Consider the following 20,461-nt stretch of genomic DNA (forward strand, 5'->3'; position numbering starts at 1 on the left):
AGATGGGATTTCATTGAAGATTTTGAGATGGGGAGATTATCTTAGATTATCTAAGTGGGTCCAATGTAATCAAGAGGGTCCTTATAAAAGGAAGGCAGGAGGTTCAGAGTCAGGAGAAGAAAATGTGACTATAGAAGGAAAAAGTGATGCAAGGAAGGGGCCACTAGAAGCTGAAAAAGCCGGGAGAATGAATTATCTCATGATGTCTCCAGAAGATATGCAGCCCTGCTAGTACTTTTATTGTAGACTACTGATATCCAAAACTGCAAAAAAAAATTTAATTCACGTTGTCTTAGCCAGGGATGGTGGTGTGCACCTGTAGTCCTAGCTACTTGGGAGGCTGATAGGAAACGATTACTTGAACCCAGGAGTTTGAGGCTGCAATGAGCTATGATTGTGTCACTACAGTCCAGCCTGAGTGATAGTGTAAGACCCTATTTTTAAAAATAAATAAAATAGGCCAGATGCGGTGGCTCACGCCTGTAATCTCAGCACTTTGGGAGGTTGAGGTGGTCAGATCATGAGGTCAGGAGGTCGAGACAAGCCTGGCCAACATGGTGAAACCCCATCCCTACTAAAAATACAAAAAATTAGCCGGGCGTTGTGGCAGGCGCCTGTAATCCCAGCTACTCAGGAGGCTGAGGCAGGAGAATGGCTTGAATCCGGGAGGCAGAGGTTGCAGTAAGATGAGATTGTGCCACTGCACTCCAGCCTGGGCGACAGAGAAAGACTCCGTCTCAAAAATAAATAAATAAATAACAAAAAATAAATTCATATTGTCTTAAACCACCAAATTTGTGGTAAGCAATAGGAAGCTAATAAAGAGCCACTAAGATAGTACCATGAATAGGGCTAAATAGGCAGAAGGAAGTCTACAGGACTTTTTTCTGGAACAATTTTTAGAGGCCAGAGGAGATCACGGAGCTCTACTTTTGCTGTCATTGAGAGCCCTGGAGGATATGTTTTGAACTGTAGAGAGAGTCAACAGAAGGAATTTAGAGTCCCACCAACATTTGGGATGGCTGTATTTGGAGTCCAGAGTGTTAACCGTTATACCATGGTACCTTTGTATAACAAAGGTTCTAGGGAAGATTTGTATACTATTGCATCTGGTCAGTTAATCTTTAAAATGGGCATAGATTCAATGTAAGGACACTAATAGCTTCTCATAGGGAGAAAAATGCAGGCTCTCAGATGACTCAATTTGTGGTTTGCACATTTTCATGCCCGAGTCCAGAGATAGCATACAGAGCATTCGGAGTGAGCTCTGAAGAAGAAAAAGTCATAGGTGGGGCCTCTGACACATGAACCTTTACTCATCCCAGCAGATGATTAACTTACAGTGGTCTAACTGACTTCAGGCTCCAGTAAAGCAAAGCAAAGCTTTCAGAAGAGCTTCTAGGGATACATGAGGGTAATGGGCAGTGGACAACTTTCAGTAGCCAGAGAAAAGATCAAGAAGCTGGATGTTGCTCCAGAAAAGAAGTGCAAGTATGTGAGACTATCTATACATGCCCAAGTGTGCTTCTCCATTTGGGCAAACTCAAGAGCAAGGTCACCAAAACTGAGAGAGTTCCACTGAAATTTGAAGCCTAGGTGCTAGCCATTAAGTCACCGGGACATGGAAATTGAATCCCTACTGAAAGACTGATGTGTACTTTTAACATACCAGCTAATCTTTCAAATAATGCGGACAATGCATTAGCTTAAGGAGTTTGGATGGCGCCCCAACTGAGTACAGACAGTAGAGGCTCTAAGATGTGTACAACTGCAGCGCCGTGCAGTCCAAACATTTTAGGGACAGTGTTAGTGCTTAGAAGCAGATGGAACGCTTTAAATAGGCTCTAGAAAAGGAAGAAACTGAGATTGGGGGCTGTAAAACATAAACTCTTAATCACTGGGGCCAAGATTCTAACTTACCAGAATCTGAGAAACTCTGGGCAAAAAGGCAAAAAGAGACATCAAGTAAAATAGGAGTAGGGCTAAAATTTCAGAGGTCAGTAGATAGAGACAGTTTTCTCTAGGACAAGGTGCCATGATGATTGGCAGCGCTTGCAGCCAAGTGGGTACACCTCGAAGGTAGGCTAATGATTTAAGAGAACCACAGAGGAAAATTGACCAAGGTGTTGCTAACATCCCAAAGAGATTTGGACTCAAATTCCTGGATTCAGCATCCCGAGTGCTAGCCGATATACTATGGGACCCTTATATGCGGCACTTGCTAGTACAATTCTTATGTAAATCCTTGCATTTTGAGGGGCTTCCAAAGAAGAAACGATTCGCAGGAGGGGCCTCTGACACATAAACCGTTAAGCACCCTGAGCACGCAAATAGCACCCTGGCTGCCTTTGGGAACTCGGGGAAGAGTAGATGCTAAGAGAAAAGACCAAGAATGTACAAGGACATGATACTACTCAGAAGCTAGAAATGACAATCAGGAGTTACATGACACTTGCTAATCGGGAGAAGAAACTGTGAGTGAAAAAGTAAATCCACAGACCGGCGTGTGTTGAAGATTTAAGAGACGAATGAAGGTCACCAAAAGTAGGACAGGTCCCACCGAGATTTGAACTCGGATCGCTGGATTCAAAGTCCAGAGTGCTAACCATTACACCATGGGGCCACCTTCGATAGTTAATTTCATGAATACATATAAATAGTGATTACACAGTGTGTCATCTATTCGATGCAGTATTCTATTAATATTTATTAAATTAATGCTATCTGCATCCCATATAGCAGAAGCTCCAAGAGATTCACATGCACTACAAACATATCTGGACCAAGTCCGTCTTAGAAACTGACAAAACTTGAACCCGTTTGAGTCTTGTTCAAAAAAGGAAAGAACCGAGGTCTGGTAGGTAAAAAACGTATCCTTAAACTTGCGTATGATAATTTAAATCTGAGGAACTCGCGTCCAACAAGAGAGGAGGGGCAAGAGAGAACAGATGTGAAATTCCAGGTGAGAGATTAGAGGATGCTGTTCTGCAGGAAAGCATCGTGCTGCCGACTGGGATGGGATGTTAAGGTGCTTAAGTGATCAGGTGTACGCTCCTCTGGGTACAATGGTAATTTGAGAGAAGGAAAGAGTACTAAAAGTTTGAGAGGTCCCACCGAGATTTGAACTCGGATCGCTAGATTCAAAGTCCAGAGTGCTAACCATTACACCATGGGGCCAACAATACAGTGATCTCCTGGCATATTTTTGATAGCATGAATGTAGTACGTGGAATTGGTCCATTGAGAGGGCCGTTTACTTTGGCCTCTCAAAATAGGTGCATAGTCCAGATTCCGAGAAAGCAACAAAACTGTTCCAGCGGCCGGGCGCGGTGGCTCACGCTTGTAATCCCAGCACTTTGGGAGGCCGAGGCGGGCGGATCACGAGGTCAGGAGATCGAGACCACGGTGAAACCCCGTCTCTACTAAAAATACAAAAAAAATTAGCCGGGCGTAGTGGCGGGCGCCTGTAGTCCCAGCTACTCGGAGAGGCTGAGGCAGGAGAATGGCGTGAACCCGGGAGGCGGAGCTTGCAGTGAGCCGAGAGCGCGCCACTGCACTCCAGCCTGGGCGACAGAGCGAGACTCCGTCTCAAAAAAAAAAAAAAAAAAAAAAAAACCAAAAAAAAACTGTTCCAGCAGGCAGAAAGCAAGAACAGAACTCACCTTTCCAAAACCTTGTTCTAATCTGCCCACGGAGATTCTGAATAGGAGCGTTCCTTGATTAATCAGAACTATGTATTTGCTGAACTTTTAGGTCACGATACGTTTTTCCACTTAAGGGTTTATAAAAGAAAATATCAACACTTAGACATCTCTTAAAACATCTTAGCAACAGTTTTGGAGATCCTCTATCTGGTGTTTCCTCTGCAATTCTGGCCTCTGAAAGTAGGATGATACGAGCGGAACCAGAAAGGATCTGTTTGAGATATTGATTCCAGAAGTTAAAGGCAAGCACGGTTTTGGAAGTCAGACGTGAGCTGGATTTCAGATAGGGAGACAGCATTTCAAGAAGACTTAAAGGCGAAACAACTTGAGCGTTTTTCCATCATTTTTATTGCAGTGTCAGAAATTACTTGTGTTTTCAAGTGCTTTCCCATGTAACACTTCAAAAATCTCTAAGTCTTGTTACACAAAAGAACTAAAATTATCTGCTTCCGCTTTTATGGAGAAAGATAATAACAGGAAAATAAAAAGCACTACTCCATGTTATTCTGTGTGATTGCACAGGTAGTGCACCGAATTTCCTCTACCTGAAAATAAAAAAGCTCGCCGTAGTCGGCAGGATTCGAACCTGCGCGGGGAGACCCCAATGGATTTCAAGTCCATCGCCTTAACCACTCGGCCACGACTACGTGACTCCTTCAACACCCTGGATACATTCCCATGAGGAATATATGTTTCTTTTCACAGACATCTTTAAATTCGTTTATTTTGACAAGGTAACAACTCTGCAATGTCTCTCATCCTGGTTAAAAAACAAAATCAAAATTTTAAAGATTTAGATATTGGCTAAAAGAGATATTGATGTAGGAAGTAAGAAAGACTTTACGAGGGCCCACATGCCAACCCCTAAATGGTCTCCAAATCTAAGACATTGGCTGAAAGGCTCTCCACACCTAATTAGTAGGATTACAGATATTGAAGACTGCAAATGCGCATTTCCACCAGGATACCTCATGGATTCTTACACAGGTCAGGTCCGCTGACGTTTAGCACGCCTCATTTAAAACCCCTTTTTTGTAGGGTCCTATTCTTCAAGTAAAAGATATACTGCCACGTAGCAGAGGATGGTTTCGATCCATCGACCTCTGGGTTATGGGCCCAGCACGCTTCCGCTGCGCCACTCTGCTGTTACATGAGCTCTGTCAAGAATTTATTAAAGGCTACAATTTCTGGCGTCTTCCTAATTTTAAATGATTTGTTGTCGTTTGCCAAATTATCCTGGAGAATGAGAAGTGCACACTGGCCATCCATATAGGGCTGCACGCCACTTACAAACACCAGCGGTTTAGAATCCTTCCTCGATAAATTAGAATCAGCTGAGGTTGAAGTTCTCTAAAACGGAAACATGTTTCGAGTTATTGGAAAACAAAGTGTAGGCTAATTGGCATAATTTATAAAGGTGAAATTATAAATGCTTGGGCAAATTTCAGCCATTCCTGGATACCGGAGGGAGTCCTTATTACTTCCAAACATTTTTTACTTGCGATTTGCATCGAAAATGTTCACAAGAAAAAAAAAATTACAGTTGCATCGAGGAGGCAACTGAACCTAGACCTCCCGCGCGGCAGGTGAGAATTCTACCACTTAACCACCGGTGCTAAACGTAGTCACATGGATTTGTTTTCTTTTACATCTATCATCATACCGTCCTTAAAAAAAGTGACAATGTATGTTCTCTGTCTATAATGTTTTAAAACTCCAATCAAATATTATGTCTAAATATTCTGAGTAAACGTTTGAACATAGAAGTAAGTAAATACGTAAGAATATTTCTCAGAACGTTTGAACGTAGAAGTAAGCAGAAAGTCTGCTGATACGTGGCCCTTGGAGACTTTCAAAGTGAAAAAGACACTCAAGCCTGTAATCCCAGCATTTTGGGAGGCCGAGGCGGGTGGATAGCTTGAAGTCAGGAGTTCGAGACCAGCCTGGCCAATATGGTGACACCCTGTCTCTATTAAAAATACAAAAATTAGCCGAGCGTGGTGGCACGCGCCTGTAATCCCAGCTACTCGGGAAGCTGAGGCACAAGAATCGCTTGAACCCGGGAGGAGGAGGTTGCAGTGAGCCGAGATGGCCCATCAAATGCACTCCAGCCTGGGTGACAAAGGAGGGAGGAGAGGGGAGGGAAGGGAAGGGAGAAAATTTGAGTTTCAGGAAGGAAATCAAGCTCATTCACTTGGCTGTTAACTGGAAGCCTCAGTTATGGCGTTTTTTGACGGAGTCTCACTCTGTCGCCCAGACTGGAGTGCAGTGGCGCGATCTCTGTTTACTGCAACCTCCGCCTCCCGGGTTCAAGCAATTCTCCTGCCTTAGCCTCCTGAGTAGCTGGGATTACAGGCGCCCACCACCACGCCTGGCTAACTTTTTGTATTTTTAGTAGGAACGGGGTTTCACCATGTTGGCCTGACCTCAGATGATCCACCCGCCTCGGCCTCCCAAAGTGCTGGAATTACAGGCGTGAGCCACCGCGCCTGGCCATGGCCTTCTATTAAGAAGTTAATATGTGTTTCAAGAACTTCCTGGAATAAACAATAGGGTCCTAGAATAAATAAAATGTATTTGCAACTTTAACTTCCTGGGCAAAGGTCTCTGGGAATGGTAAAGGTATGTTGATGAAAATAGTGGAATAGTAAAGTCATGTTAATATAGACAGTAAATTGGGCCGTGGCTCATACCTGTAATCCCAGCAGTTTGGGAGGCCGAGGCAGGAGGATCCCTTGAGGCCAAGAGGGTCCTCTGAGGCCAGGAGTTCAAGATCAGCTGATGAATTGACCAAGGTTAGTGTTATTCACCGAGCTCTTCCCCAAGGTTATTTTTAAAAGGTGACTTCTACGTGTTACTCTGCATCGTGTTGCAAAAACTCAACAATTACAGTTGAACTATCCAGTGCATCTTTCCTGATACAGAATAATCTAAGTTTTATCTGTCATATATGAAAACAAACAAAACTACGGCTACCTAGACTGTAGATCAGTATATAGGTTCTTTTCTCTGTCCTCTCACTCTTTTTTAAAATCATAGATAACTCTCATAATAGTCCAAAATCCTGCTTTGGTGTAGATAGTCTGTGATTTCCCCCCTAAATCCCACATTCTGCACTCTTGGCACTCACATTATCCAGTGAGAGGCCACCACTCATATCAATGCACTACAGCTGGGTCAAGCATAGTCTTTTTCCTTGTAAATTTCATCCTTTTTCTTAATTATGAGTTGATACTGCCTGTCTTTTCCACTGGACTACTATTTCCCCCAGAGCAAAAACTTTGTGTGATGTATCTTTCTACGGAGCTGGCACAGAGTATATATGCAGCAATTTTTTTAACATAATTTGTATATTTTCTTTTTTCAAAGAAAAACTTTTCATCTTAAAATATTTTAAAAATACAAGTCAGCAAAAAGCAAGCAAATTAAAATGATGTCTAATCCCACACCCAGAAATATTTACTCTTATTATTGTAGTATAATCATTAGCCATACGGATCATACTGTATAATCTGACTAATCTATAATCACACATGGCAATTAATTGCTTAATACATCATTTGTCTATTTCAAGTGTCTTAAGCATCTTTCTATATCAGATATTCTTCAATATCACGTTAAGGGCTACATAATAATTTGCTCTATTATAAATAATAAATTTATTTAACCAATTCTCTCCTGTTAGTGTTCTGAGTTTCTTATTATTTTTCACTTCTGTAACTGAATAATACTGCTCCCCGATCAAACCAAGGGTCAGGCTGCTTATTCTTGGGGCCCAATAATGAGATGCAGATGAACTGGGAAATAAGGGAGTTTCTTTTTTCTTTTTTCTTTTTTTTTTTTTTTTGAGACTGAGTCTTGCTCTGTCACCCAGGCTAGAGTGCAGTGGCACGATCTTGTCTCACTGCAACCTCCACCTCCCAGGTTCAAGTGATTCTCATGTCTCAGCCTCCCGAGTAGCTAGGATTACAGGTGCATGTCACCGCGCCCAGCTAATTTTTATATTTTTAGTAGAAATGGGGTTTCACCATGTTGGCCAGGCTAGTCTCGAACTCCTGACCTCAGGCGATATGACCACTTCGACCTCCCAAAGTGCGGGGATTACAGGCGTGAGCCACCGTGCCTGGCCAGGAGTTTATTTTTGTAACGGGGTACACAGAGAAGGCCTGGAAATTATGGCCAGACCAACTCAAAATCACAAAGTTTTCCAGAGCTTATATACCTTCTAAGCTATATGTCTACATGTAAGTGTGCATGCATTTAAAGACATACCCTTGGTGGGCTTTGGTTACATTCCAGCCTTTGTATAAGGGCACTGGCTTTTTTTTTTTGCTTTTAATATTTAACTTAACCACTCAGTCAGTGCTGAAACCATTGTCATGGAGGCCTGCCTGTTCAGCCATTAGGGAGACTCGGCCTGCCACACTATGTCTGCTGTGTCAAATGAAAACGATTTTCTCCTTGACCAAACTCTAGCCAGGCTCCTCTGTACATTCTTCTCAACTAGGCCTCAACCTTGACCTTTAAAGACTAAAGACACTAACATAGTTTCTAAGACCACATCCCTAGGATGACCTTAGTCCCCCTTAAAGTGTCTGCCTGAGAAAACTCAAGACTGCCAAAAGAATGCACTGTTCTTCCAAACAACACCTGAAAATAAAGCCCCTGTCTCCTACTTCTGTGGGAATGTAGGAGCTTAACTTCTGTAAGCACCAGTTAGCAAACGTAGATGGGTTTCATATGAACTAATCTCCTCTTTCTGATTTTTGTAATTTTTCACTCCACTGAGCCCTGCTCACCCCCTTTTCCGTTCCTTCATTTTGCCTTTAAAATGCTCAGTCACAAGGTGAGCTTGGTGGCTCATGCCTGTAATCACAGCACATTGGGAGGCTGAGGTGGGCAGATCACCTGAGGTCAGGAGTTCGAGACCAGCCTGGCCAACATGGTGAAAACCCGTCTGTACTAAAAATACAAAAATTAGCCGGGCATGGTAGCAGGTGCCTGTAATCCCAGCTACTCCAGAGGCTGAGGCAGGAGAATCCCTTGAACCTGGGAGGTGGAGGTTGCAATGAGCCGGGATTGCACCATTGCACTCCAGCCTGGGCAATAAGAGGAAGACTTCGTCTCAAAAAAAAAAAAAAAAAAAAAAAAAATGCTCAATCACTTCTGCACAAATATGAGTTCATTTCATGCTCTACTCTTCTTTATTGGAATATTGTATGGATTAAAATCTGTACTGGGTGCAGGGGTCTCAGGATCAAGTGGCATCTCTTGATGTGCTGAAAAGCTAAATCTCAGAAATGTCTCAGATGCCACGTTTTCGTTTTGTTTTTATTTTTTAAGACGGAGTTTCACTCTTGTTGCCCAGGCTGAAGTGCAGTGGTGTGGTCTCAGCTCACTGCAACCTCTGCCTCCGGGCTCAAATGATTCTCCTGCCTCAGGCCTCCCGGAGTAGCTGGGATTACAGGCGCCACCATGCCGGGTTAATTTTTTGTATTTTTAGTAGAGACGGGGTTTCATCATATTGGCCAGATTGGTCTCGAACTCCTGACCTTAGGTGATCCACCCACCTTGGCCTCCCAAAGTGCAGGGATTACAGGCATGAGCCACCGCTCTCGGCCAGGAAGTTATAAATCATGCAACCCCCAGTTAGTGACTCTGGGGCAGTAAAAGACTTACAGAAAAACAAGCTAAGCAGTGGCAGGTTATTGTCTACGCCTATTCTTTAGCAAAGTTCAGGACCCTACCATAATTCTTACCTGTTCTTGTGAATGCAGCTTCAGTCTCCACAAAAGAAGTTGGAGGTCAGTTTTCCTTGCCTCAAAGTTTATCTGTAAACTGAATTCCTCTTGCAGTTATCTTGGCCTCTGCCCTAGAATAAGCAAAAAAACAATTTAGCCTGTGAGGTGAGAAGCAAGATGGAGTCAGTCAGTCATGTTAGATTTCTGTCATTGCTTATAATTCTGCTAAGGTGGCATCAGTGTAAGCAAATACATTTCTGTCATTTAAGCCTCCCAGTCTATGGTATTTGTTATGGCAACCCTAGCAAACTAATAAGATTACTAACAGTGAAATCTGGAGCAAGAAAATAATTACCGTGCAATAACAGTATAGAACTTTAACAGAACTCTACACACCTTTTAGGAATACAGTAAAATAGAAAATGCTTGCTTGTTAAAAAAAAAAAAAAAATGATAAGTGGGCAGGGCATGGTAGCTCACGCCTGTAATCCCAGCACTTTGAGAGGCCGAGGCAGGCAGATCACCTGAGGTCAGGAGTTCGAGACCAGCCTAGCCAACATAGTGAAACCCTGTCTCTACTAAAAATACAAAAATTAGCTGGGCATGGTGGCTCATGCCTGTACTCCCAGCTACTCGGGAAGCTGAGGCAGGAGGATTGCTTGAACCTGGGAGGCAGAGGTTGCAGTGAGCCAAGATCCCACCACTGCACCCCAAGCCTGGGCGACAAAGTGACACTCCGTCTCAAAAAAAAAAAAAAAAAAAAAGATTTATGTCACTATCCTTGGCAAGAGAGAAAAGATGGAAGCAAATAGGCCATTGTAATAATTGAGAGAAGTGGATAAATGGGATATGAAATACGAGGAGGTAAAACTCAGCACAACTTGGGACTCCTTTCAGAAGGGAAGAAGAGGTAATGTCCAGGATGGCTCCAAGTTCCTGACTCCAGGTCCAGTGGGGATGAAACTGAGAGGAAGGCATGAAGTGTTGCAGGCAGATAAGCAAAGGAAGAGTCAGGAAGCAAAGAGGGCAGGGCATGAGCATGGAAAAAGCGCCAACGTTTAGGGGTTTATGTGTAGGAAAAGTTATCTAATGCCAGAAGAGAGCGTTTAATCTCCCTTTAAAGAGGTGACCAAAGATAGACTGTCCACGAGGGGAATTCTTCATTTTAGGGTCATAACAGCAAGCCCAGGGCAAAAGAGACAGATCTCAGTTATCTGTGAATGCAGAAAACGAAAGGTGTCCTTTCTGTCAATGTCTTCAGTTCTTTATCCCAAGTTGACTGACTAAATATCTCGGTACAGATCATTTTAACCCATTCCAAAACACAACCACCCCTGACCTCGACGTGATTTGAACACGCAACCTTCTGATCTGGAGTCAGACGCGCTACCGTTGCGCCACGAGGTCACAAGAATCCGACCTTTTCATTTTAAGATAAGAATCTAATCTTATCCTCCTCCCAAACAATTTATTATTTGATTTGATCTCTTTTCACAGTTTCGCTAAGGCTTTTTTGAGAAAAATAAGAGAGTGGCCGGATTAAATATTAACCCCAAACCCAAATAAATGCTCCATATATGAAAAACAGTTGTTTCTCAAGTTCAATCTTTCCATTTCTCGAATTTCTCTGTTTCGAGAAAAAGTGTCTATGTGTTGGGTTTAGATTAGCAGTGAAACAGGAATAAGAACGGTTATGAAGTTTGCACTACTACTTTCTGTAAATGCGCTAGACTACTCTCTCTTCAGGAAGAGAATTCCAGCATTGCACTGCCCCGTAGGACCTGGCCTAACCAGCACTTACTTCACTCAAACATATAGTCACACCCGCCCCATCCTCAACCTGCTGGGATTCAAAAGCCTAACATAAATAATATCTCTTGCCTAAACGCTCACTTCTCAGTCCAAATTCGCGGGCCCTCTGGTCTCTATTGTGTACACAGGCCATTCATTTCACAACAATAACCCCAAAGAATCCGCTAACATTTACTGAACTCACCGTTTTCCACTAGCCCCATGGATTAACTTCTTCCAGCCTAGCTATTCTCAAGAAGTGCCTCAGGGTCGGAAGCAGCAGGGAACCTAGGAAAAAGGGAACCCCACACTTACTGAATCCGAAACTGGGCGTGGGGCCCACCAGTCTGTTTTAACTAGCTTTCCAGGAGATTGGGATGTAGGAAAAAGTTTGAGAATCACTGTTCCAGCCTAGAAACCCGATATTTTGCTCTTTCAAGAAAATAAGGCCGGGCGCATTGGCTCTGGGAGGCCGAGGTGGGCGGATCACCTGAGGTCGGGAGTTCAAACCAGCCTGACCAATATGGAGAAACCCTGTCTCTACTAAAAATACAAAATTAGCCGGGCTTGGTGGCGCATGCCTGTAATCCCAGCTACTCGGGAGGCTGAGGCAGGAGAATCGCTTGAACCCGGCAGGCAGGGGTTGCGGTGAGCCGAGATCGCACCACTGCACTTTTTTTAATGAAATGTTTCCCATCATGGTGGATTCTTAAGCACGTTCTCCACGTATGCGGCTTGCTAGTTGGATGTCTTTTGGCATAATTGTTACACGTTTGGCATGCATAGCACACAGGTTGGTGTCTTCGAAAAGGCCAACCACATAGGCCTCACTTGCCTCCTGCAAAGCACCTATAGCTGCTCTCTGGAAGCGCAGATCTGTTTTAAAAGTCCTGAGCAATTTCTTGCACCAGACGCTGGAAGGGAAGTTTGCGAATCAGAAGTTCAGTGGACTTCTGATAACGTCTAATTTCACGGAGTGCCACAGTACCAGGCCTGTAACGATGAGGTTTCTTCACCCCTCCAGTAGTGGGCGCACTCTTGCGAGCGGCTTTTGTAGCCAGTTGCTTCCCGGGTGCTTTGCCACCGGTCGATTTGCCAGTCGATTTGGGGGCAGTCGGCTTTGTACGAGCCATGGTATAGAGACCTCCTTACTTACCCCGCTTCTCCTTTGGCTGGAGCTCCGCGAGCGAGAGGCGGCGCTGGGCTGGCGTTGGAGAGCGACGGCAGGACGGCGGCGGCTACGAACACAATTGCAATATTTTTTTTTTGACAGAGTCTCGCACTGTCTCCCGGGCTGGAGTCTAGAGTGCAGCGGCACGCAGGCACCCGCCACCACACCCAGCTAACTTTTGTATTTTTAGTAGAGACGGGGTTTCACCGTGTTGGCCAAGCTGGTCTCGAACTCCCGACCTCGTGATTCGCCTGCCTCGGCCTCCCAAAATGCTGGGATTACAGGCGTGAGCCACCGCGCCTGGCCATTAGATTTTTTTAACATTAGATTAAACTTCGTCTTTCCCCAACCAGGCTGTAAGTTTTTTTCAGGGGTTGGAAATTCCTTGGTTTACAACAATGATTTCACTATACTTAGTACATTCACAACTCATGGGGAGGAGATTATTTTCCGTCAAAAAATTGTTGTCTTCCCTGGCCCGAGACCACGTGGCCTAATGGATAAGGCGTCTGACTTCGGATCAGAAGATTGAGGGTTCGAATCCCTCCGTGGTTGTTTGGGAAACTGACTACGTTGGTGTTATTTTCCTTCTTCAAAGCTGGTAATCAGAAATGTACTTCTTTCCACTTAGTGAAGACTAAGTTATCTTCATTGTAGATCCCTTCCTACACATCCCTTGCCTTTGCCCTGTACTTAGCCACCGCGTGTCTGTTTATCCTCTCTCTCTCCACCATAACGCCATACAGTCTATCTTCTGGGCCTGCGCTACTCAAAATTTGGTCCAGTCCCTGAACCAGTAACATAACCTGGGAGCTTCTTAAAAATGACAACTTTTCGAGGCCGACCTCCCTTGCTAGTCCGCACTACACTCGACCTACTTAGAATCGTTGTGTGTAGGCTCTAGGATTCTGGGTTTTAACCAAGCTATCCAAGCGGTTCGTTTGCACACTCGAGTATGAGGACCATTTACAGACCTTACAGACTGTAGAATGCACTCTAGACCATAAAGCACGTCAGACCCAATTGCAATTTAGCGCCAACCTACGTGAGTTTTAAGGCTGTTACGACAGGGTTAATGTGAAGCTGCCATGGGAACCTCTTGGAAAGACTGGGGTACGAAGGAAGGCAGAAAAGAGGTCCACACGTTTGACAAAAGTATCTTCTAACAAATACAGAAGACTGGTAGAGTTACAAGAATCACCATTTGCAATCCTTAGAAAAATAATAGACCAAAGCAACGAACGAGCTTAACGACCTTAAAACCATTAGGAAAAGGTGGTTGGGAAATAACATATGCTCATGGTGTTAAGTGCCACCCCAAAACTACTTGTCAATTGCAAAGAGAGAAATAAAAAACCTTGGGGGGCACCACTCGGTCTTCACCATCAGCAAGATATCCCGACAAGTGCCTCCTAATGTGAAGTTAGTACAGTGTAAAGAACAGCGTCTGGGCAAAAATGTTTAACCTAAATCTAATCACTCAAATTAATCACATGAGCAATCATTTAGATTTATCTTCTAATTTAAAAGGAACAAAAATAAATTAAAAGATGCCATAAGGAAATAATGAGACAAATCCAGAATGTAGGACATTCTATGAGACAATTAGATTTTTTTGCTTATTTTGTTTTGTTTTGTTTTGTTTTGTGACGGGGTCTGGCTCCGTCCCCCAGGGCTGGAGTGCAGTGGTGAAATCACGGCTCACTGCAGCCTCAACTTCCGGTGATCAAGTGATCCTCACCTCAGCCTCCCGAGTAGCTGGGACCACAGGCACACACCACCATGCCTGGCTAATTATTTTTCTATTTTTTGTAGAGACCGGATCTCCCTGTGTTGCCCAGGCTGGGGGGAGGAAGGGAGGAAGGGAGGAAGGGAGGAAGGGAGGAAGGGAGGGAGGGGAAGATTAAAAGATGTCATGAAGAAATAACAATAAAAACAAAAAGCTGGGAAACTGTTCTACTGTGAAAGAATATAGGGAAACATAAATACTGACTCTAAAAATATGTTAGATAAATTTAAATAAATACTTAGATGTTTTTATTCATTTATTTAGAGTTTCTTTCGGTCGCCCAGGCTGGAATGCAGTGGCGCGATCACTGTAACCTTGAACTCCTGAGCTCAAGTCATCCTCCCGCCTAAAATTCCGGAGTAGCTGGGATTACAGGAGCGCGCCACCAGGCCAGGTTGATTTTTTAAAATCTGTTTTGTACAGAGGCACAAGAGAAGGGCTTGTTTTGTTACATGTGCTCTCAAACCCTGGGGTCAAGAAATCCTCCCGCGTCAGCATTCCAAAACGTTACAGGCGTGAGCCACTTCTCCCAACCAGATACGAAATATTTTTAAAGAATTGCTCGATTGTTTTAGTTTCGTTAATGATATTGTAGTTAAATAAAAGACGCATGTTTAGGCGACACATGTTTATGGATTTTGATGTGCTATATCATAATGTCTGCAAGTGAATTTCATATGATTCAGTAGAAATAGGTAGATGAGGCTAAGACGGCAAAATGTTAATTATTGAATGTGGGTGATGAGTATACAGATAATTGCCTATTCTTTCACATTCTTTATAGGTTTGAAAGTTTTTACAATAAAAAATTTAATTTTTCAAGAAGGCTTGACAGAGCCTGTGCTACTTTTAAAAAGGCCTTGAAGGATGAGCGCTGGGGCTCCAAGCAAACATGGCAGAGGTCAGGGTGAAGAAACCCGCACCATCTGAGATAGGGATGGTCCTTTCACGTCTCAGGAGTTCCAGGCCCCCTTGACAGAGTGACCAGAAGAGGAGCTGAAAAGGTCGGACAGATGCAGAAGATGAAGGCCTCCCATGTCATCTGCGATCTTCTCGCTAGGCCACAGGGTACCTTAAAGGCATTAAAGGAGGTAAGGGACACAGTCAGAAACACATTCTAGGTTCGTGCTAACTTAGCTCTACCTACATAACCTGCACTCAACTACATTTCCGGTGTTATCGCTCATCAATGCCCTTCCCAGTACCCCTCCAAAAAGCAATGTTTCAATTAGAAGGAACTTTCTTCAGTTTCTCCCACATTCCATGAGGTTTAGGTTTGGAACACTACCCTACCCCGTTTTCTCACCCCACACCAATTTGTCTCATTTTAACACATCCTTCAGATCCAGATCTGAGCTTAAGTATAATTCATTCCAAAAATACTTAAGCACCTATGAAGGACTCAGAGGTAAAGAAGGTAAAACTGGAACCTTTCTTCGTGAAGCTTGGAGTCTAAGTGACCCTCAAGGCAACCACCTAAAACCTTTGTGGTTGAGATCAAGAACTCTTCCTGTGGGCTGCTTACTATGTTACGGCTGCACTTCTCACTTGCACTCAGTTGTTTCATTGTTAACTTCTGTAATCCTTTAGAAATCTCGCTCTCTATTGAATGAACAGTACCTAGCAAAGTGCTTGGCTTTTGCTATTTCACATATAAAGAATTTGAAAAAAATAGGCAATTCTCTGTCTCACTACCCATATTCAAAGTGCTTATTTTTATTCTAAAAAAATAAAATTTTTAGAAGAATGAAGAAACGAATATATCATTTAAGGGATCAGGAACTGGAGGCCAAAAGACTAAGAAGTTGTTGCAATAACTTAATGAGAAGTTTCTCATGAGTACTTCTAAGTACCTAAACTAAGTACCTCATTTTAAAAAGTGGTCTGAGTCATGGTGGCACGCGCACCTGTAATCCCAGCTACTAGGGAGGCTGAGGCAAGAGAATTGCTTGAACCCGGGAGGCGGAGGTTGCAGTGAGCCAAGATCGCGCCGCTGCACTCCAGCCTGGACGACAGAGCGAGACTCCGTCAAAAAAAAACAAAACAAACAAAAAAAAAAAACACGTGGTCTGAGGAATGGGGAAGAAGAGCCAGATTTGAGAGCTAATTAGAAGGTTGAATTGAAGGCCTGCTGGGAAGGGAATCAGAGAGAGTAAAAGGAGAAGGGGAGTCTTCGGTCTTGGTAGCTAGTCTTCCGTTTTGGTATCTCATCAAAAATTTGGATTGTTGGAGAAAATTCAAGTTTGAGGAAAATGATGGAACATTCCTTTGGGGTTGCATTGCTTTTGAGATGCCCATGGACATGGAAGAAAAAAAAAAATAGGACAACTGTATATTCTGGAGCCCAGAGGAGAGAGATCTGGAGTAGAGACGATTTTCAATCCATCCGCACATGAGCAGTAGTTCATCAATCATTCCTTACCCTTCTTCTGTTCATAGAGTTGGGCCATTGATGAAATACAGAATCCCTGACTTGTTCACTAATACACACACACGCATAGTATTGTGGTAATGGTAGTGTAGTTTTAGAAACTGGGGTTCTGCTCTTCCTTTGGAAGTGGTCTTTGAATATAATTTCAAACTATTCACAGAATATCAGATGCAGTTGTTCCTCCCCTTGTGAGAGAAGGCCGCATAAACGAAAGAGGATTTGACCCGCAAAAATATTTTCTACTTTCTAGTTTCATTCAGAAATGTTCTTTCAGCTGGTTAAAATATTCTGAGTTTTATGAAAAGACAGAAGCCTATCTTCACTGCAGAACATTTTGATGAATCTAGATTCTGGGATTTTACAATGATAGTTACAATTGTACTGACATTTGTTGAGCCGTTAGTATATCGCAGGCACTGGACTTCGTCAGAAAATATAGGTGATCTCTACGGAACATCTTTGTTATTTATTGAGGATAATTTTCTTTCTTTCTTTTTTTTAATTTATTTTTTATTTTTTTACCCCCGAGACGGAGTCTTGCTCTGTCGCCCTGGCTGGAGTGCAATGGCGCGATCTCGGCTCACTGTAACCTCCGCCTCCTGGGTTCAAGCGATTCTCCTGCCTCAGTCTCCCGAGTAGCTGAGATTACAGGCGTGCACCACCACCTTGGCTAATTTTTTTGTATTTTTAGTAGAGACGGGGTTTCGCCATGTTGGGCAGTTTCAAACTCCTGACATCATGATCTGCCCGCCTTGGCCTTCCAAAGTGCTGGGATTACAGGCGTGAGCACCCGGCCTGAGGATAATTTTCTTACTAGGCAAAAATATGAGAATTTTAAAAGTTGTTGAAACATATTCCTGATTTGCATTATAAAAAAGACCTAAAGAACATTCTTAGCGTATCATGTATGTGCCTGAACTTGAAGTTTGTTGATTGCTTCCAAATTTTATTCTTAGGATAAGAATTCAGCTGTTATTAAATCCCTAATAAAACGAGTACAATATGTGACATATAGAAACATGTAAGATATTTAAGGAAGCATTCGGTACCTGTAGTCGTGGCCGAGTGGTTAAGGCGATGGACTAGAAATCCATTGGGGTCTCCCCGCGCAGGTTCGAATCCTGCCGACTACGGTAGTGGTATTTTTGCATCTTCAAGCAGGTTTCATCCGACCGATTGATATTTCACATGTAAAAAGACTTTCGATCTTTTACAAGTTAACATCAAAATGGATTTCTTGGAGATTCAGGGCAAGACAACTTGAACTTATGTCTCAGAGGTCCTCAAAATGGATTTCTCATTGCCCAAAGTAAACCTTATCTCTGATCTTTCACAAGTTACATCATAATGGATATTTCATTGTTCAGGAAGTAATCATTGTGCACGAGGATGGGTTTCTCATTACCCACGAAGGAATCATACTTCATCAGTAAACCAAGTCAAAGGAACAAATAAAACTATATTTTGTTTTAATTGGAGGGTTTTATGTTCAAAATCCTTATGATCAGAAAGAAATAAAAGTTTCATATATTCATGTTTAGGACGACGCAGTAATCCCAAAACATTTTTTTTCTGTAGGTATAACGCGTCCGTTAATGTTCGGGAGGGCCAGTGGCGCAATGGATAACGCGTCTGACTACGGATCAGAAGATTCCAGGTTCGACTCCTGGCTGGCTCGTTTGACTTTTGGTGGAAACTTGGAGGTTTACATAAATGCCCCTTCCCTGGGCATTTATACATTTTATGTATTTTATTATTTTAATTTTTAAAAGAATTACACAAGATGACAAAAATTTTTATAATAGACTCCAGCTTCAGTTCACCATTGTTTCACATACATAAGAGTTTTTTTTTTTAAATCACATCACTAAATTGATACGTTTCAGAACTGACCAATTTTCACATTGCTTGATAAAACTTAATACAGGGGAATTTTTTTTCTTTTTTTGAGATGTATCACTGTGTCGCCCAGGCTGCAGAGCAGTGGCGCGATCTCAGCTCACCGCAACCTCTGCTTCCTGGGTTCAAGCGACTCTCCTAGCCTCAACCTCCAGAGTAGCTGGGATTACAGGCGTGCGCCACGACACCCAGCTAATTATTTTTGTATTTTTAGTAGATATGGGGTTTCCCCATGTTGGCCAAGCTGATCTGGAACTCCTGACCTCAAGTGATCAGCCCGCCTCGCCCTCCCAAAGTGCTAGATCACAGGCATGAGCCACCACGTCCGTCCGGGAAAATCTTGTGTCATTCTGTGAGAGTTACGATTGAGAATTCACAAACAGAAAATTTCTAGATAGCAAACAATTTTGGGTTCTTTTCTATCCTTTTCACATACACATAATTTCAAGAATCTTTTGAAACAAAAATCAACAGTCTCTTCTCTGCTCCCTGTCCTCTAGCAATTTTTAAAGTTATTGAAACATATTCCTGATTTGCATTATAGAAAACACCCAAAGAACATTCTCAGCTTACCACATATGCGCCTGAACTTGAAGTTTGTTGATTCCTTCCAAGTTTTGTTGGCAGGACATGAACTCAGCTATTAAATTTCTGGTAAAGCGAGAGGTACAATATGTGACATATAATAACATGTACGACGTTTAAGAAAACTTTTGGCACCTGTAGTCGTGGCTGAGTGGTTAAGCTTACTTTTTAAACATTTAAATAGCTTATTTTAAAATTATTTAACTACATATCTCTAAATAATATGTTTGTATGGTCCTTCTGTTGACTTTATATAAGAGGAGTAACTGGTTCACTTTCTTCTTCACACCCCAGGACCCCCGATACACACATGCTCCCTTTCTATGTCTTCTCATATGGTTATAGCACAATACATGATACTTTAATATTTGTAGCTTAAAATATGACAACTTTATAAACGTAATTCAGCAGGTGAGCAAAGAAATACATTGTTAAGTTTTCCTTTCCTCTCAATTTTTATTTTTCCCTGGCATTAGTACATAATTGTCTTTTCTTGTTGTTTTACTGCTTAAGCTTCTAGGCATTTATCATTAATTCAACCCCAAGCATTTCGTCAGTTGTCTAAACATCTCTCCAAAAGTTCAAAAGCTTTGCACAGTCTGTAGATTTCATCCTACTTTAAACATGTCTCCTTATGCATCTGTATTAGTTTGAGTAAACACAAAAATAAGAACAAGAAAAAAAGTGTCTCCTACAGCCTGCTCGAATCTAGACATGTTACTATATGTCACATATTGTACCTCTCATTTTGCTAGGGATTTAATAATACTAGGTGAGTTCGTGTCCTACCAATAAAACTCGGAAGGAATCGCTGAAATAACGTTTGAAGTTTGCTGTAAATGTTAGTGTTTGTAATTATGCAGAACGGCGGTTTAGAGCTTTATCTTTGCGCTACCATTTACTAGCTGCATGACTTTGGGCAAGTTAGTTAACCTCTGCAAACCCGAACTTGCAGACAAACCCCAATTTGTCTCATTTGTAAAGTAAGAGTAATAGCAAGTATTTACTTCGTAGAATTGCGAGGAATAAATGATTCAGAACTTGGAATAGTGCATGGTATCTATTAAGTGCTCAAACAATACAAGCTAAAACTACTGCTTTTGTTATTTTTAATCTAATTAGGATAGTAATGTATTGCAAGCAGAGATGCAGATCTCTGAGAGAGGTGCAAATCAAAATAAGTTCCCTTACGGTGTCCATGACAATTATACCAATTTCCTCCTCCTATGAGGTAGATCTATTTTTGAAGGGGGAAAAAACAAACCCACAGAACCTCCCTAGCAGAGGATGGTTTCGATCCATCGACCTCTGGGTTATGGGCCCAGCACGCTTCCGCTGCGCCACTCTGCT

General features: G+C 42.6%; 9 non-coding genes across 9 annotated transcripts; 3 read left to right on the forward strand and 6 right to left on the reverse strand.

Moving 5' to 3' along the window:
* Positions 1–2,551: 2,551 nt before the first annotated feature.
* On the reverse strand, positions 2,552–2,623 carry TRNAQ-UUG (transfer RNA glutamine (anticodon UUG)). The gene has a single exon. It is a non-coding gene; the product is annotated as a tRNA-Gln (tRNA).
* Positions 2,624–3,105: 482 nt separating this feature from the next.
* On the reverse strand, positions 3,106–3,177 carry TRNAQ-UUG (transfer RNA glutamine (anticodon UUG)). The gene has a single exon. It is a non-coding gene; the product is annotated as a tRNA-Gln (tRNA).
* A 1,092-nt stretch (positions 3,178–4,269) lies between these two features.
* Positions 4,270–4,351, reverse strand: TRNAS-UGA (transfer RNA serine (anticodon UGA)). Its single transcript has one exon. It is a non-coding gene; the product is annotated as a tRNA-Ser (tRNA).
* A 426-nt stretch (positions 4,352–4,777) lies between these two features.
* Positions 4,778–4,849, reverse strand: TRNAM-CAU (transfer RNA methionine (anticodon CAU)). Its single transcript has one exon. It is a non-coding gene; the product is annotated as a tRNA-Met (tRNA).
* Positions 4,850–10,780: 5,931 nt separating this feature from the next.
* On the reverse strand, positions 10,781–10,852 carry TRNAW-CCA (transfer RNA tryptophan (anticodon CCA)). Its single transcript has one exon. It is a non-coding gene; the product is annotated as a tRNA-Trp (tRNA).
* A 2,037-nt stretch (positions 10,853–12,889) lies between these two features.
* On the forward strand, positions 12,890–12,962 carry TRNAR-UCG (transfer RNA arginine (anticodon UCG)). Its single transcript has one exon. It is a non-coding gene; the product is annotated as a tRNA-Arg (tRNA).
* A 4,716-nt stretch (positions 12,963–17,678) lies between these two features.
* On the forward strand, positions 17,679–17,760 carry TRNAS-AGA (transfer RNA serine (anticodon AGA)). Its single transcript has one exon. It is a non-coding gene; the product is annotated as a tRNA-Ser (tRNA).
* A 472-nt stretch (positions 17,761–18,232) lies between these two features.
* Positions 18,233–18,305, forward strand: TRNAR-ACG (transfer RNA arginine (anticodon ACG)). The gene has a single exon. It is a non-coding gene; the product is annotated as a tRNA-Arg (tRNA).
* Positions 18,306–20,389: 2,084 nt separating this feature from the next.
* On the reverse strand, positions 20,390–20,461 carry TRNAM-CAU (transfer RNA methionine (anticodon CAU)). Its single transcript has one exon. It is a non-coding gene; the product is annotated as a tRNA-Met (tRNA).

Source organism: Hylobates moloch, unplaced genomic scaffold (genome assembly GCF_009828535.3).
Source record: "Hylobates moloch isolate HMO894 unplaced genomic scaffold, HMol_V3 SCAFFOLD_20, whole genome shotgun sequence".
Taxonomy (NCBI): domain Eukaryota; kingdom Metazoa; phylum Chordata; class Mammalia; order Primates; family Hylobatidae; genus Hylobates; species Hylobates moloch.